This window comes from Callionymus lyra, unplaced genomic scaffold (assembly GCF_982586985.1).
Source record: "Callionymus lyra unplaced genomic scaffold, fCalLyr1.hap1.1 HAP1_SCAFFOLD_81, whole genome shotgun sequence".
NCBI lineage: Eukaryota > Metazoa > Chordata > Actinopteri > Syngnathiformes > Callionymidae > Callionymus > Callionymus lyra.
In genome coordinates, this window is record NW_028258580.1 from 25,827 (window position 1) to 27,500 (window position 1,674).

The following is a 1,674-nucleotide window of genomic DNA, read 5'->3' on the forward strand; positions in this document are numbered from 1 at the left end:
AGGAGAGGGAGTGAAAAGGCTCGGAGGGTGGCCGAGCCTGGTGCCTCAAAATCGGACAAGGTTGGAGTGGATGACCGCTGAACACTCTGGTTCTTTTGCCAGACGAAAGAAATTTTTTCCGAGTGTGACTGCTCTGCAAAAAGTGGTCTTTTTGATGTCACGAGCGCAACCACCTAGAGGTTAATAGGGAGGCACCATAACAGGAGAGGGAGTGAAAAGGCTCGGAGGGTGGCCGAGCCTGGTGCCTCAAAATCGGACAAGGTTGGAGTGGATGGCCGCTGAAAACTCTGGTTCTTTTGCCTGACGAAAGAAATTTTTTCCGAGTGTGACTGCTCTGCAAAAAGTGGTCTTTTTGATGTCACGAGCGCAACCACCTAGAGGTTAATAGGGAGGCACCATAACAGGAGAGGGAAGGAAAAGGCTCGGAGGGTGGCCGAGCCTGGTGCCTCAAAATCGGACAAGGTTGGAGTGGATGACCGCTGAAAACTCTGGTTCTTTTGCCTGACGAAAGAAATTTTTTCCGAGTGTGACTGCTCTGCAAAAAGTGGTCTTTTTGATGTCACGAGCGCAACCACCTAGAGGTTAATAGGGAGGCACCATAACAGGAGAGGGAGTGAAAAGGCTCGGAGGGTGGCCGAGCCTGGTGCCTCAAAGTCGGACAAGGTTGGAGTGGATGGCCGCGGAGAACTCTGGTTCTTTTGCCTGACGAAAGAAATTTTTTCCGAGTGTGACTGCTCCTCAAAAAGTGGTCTTTTTGATGTCACGAGCGCAACCACCTAGAGGTTAATAGGGAGGCACCATAACAGGAGAGGGAGTGAAAAGGCTCGGAGGGTGGCCGAGCCTGGTGCCTCAAAGTCGGACAAGGTTGGAGTGGATGGCCGCGGAGAACTCTGGTTCTTTTGCCTGACGAAATAAATTTTTTCCGAGTGTGACTGCTCTGCAAAAAGTGGTCTTTTTGATGTCACGAGCGCAACCACCTAGAGGTTAATAGGGAGGCACCATAACAGGAGAGGGAAGGAAAAGGCTCGGAGGGTGGCCGAGCCTGGTGCCTCAAAGTCGGACAAGGTTGGAGTGGATGGCCGCGGAGAACTCTGGTTCTTTTGCCTGACGAAAGAAATTTTTTCCGAGTGTGACTGCTCCTCAAAAAGTGGTCTTTTTGATGTCACGAGCGCAACCACCTAGAGGTTAATAGGGAGGCACCATAACAGGAGAGGGAAGGAAAAGGCTCGGAGGGTGGCCGAGCCTGGTGCCTCAAAGTCGGACAAGGTTGGAGTGGATGGACGCGGAGTACTCTGGTTCTTTTGCCTGACGAAAGAAATTTTTTCCGAGTGTGACTGCTCTTCAAAAAGTGGTCTTTTTGATGTCACGAGCGCAACCACCTAGAGGTTAATAGGGAGGCACCATAACAGGAGAGGGAAGGAAAAGGCTCGGAGGGTGGCCGAGCCTGGTGCCTCAAAGTCGGACAAGGTTGGAGTGGATGGCCGCGGAGAACTCTGGTTCTTTTGCCTGACGAAAGAAATTTTTTCCGAGTGTGACTGCTCCTCAAAAAGTGGTCTTTTTGATGTCACGAGCGCAACCACCTAGAGGTTAATAGGGAGGCACCATAACAGGAGAGGGAAGGAAAAGGCTCGGAGGGTGGCCGAGCCTGGTGCCTCAAAGTCGGACAAGGTTGGA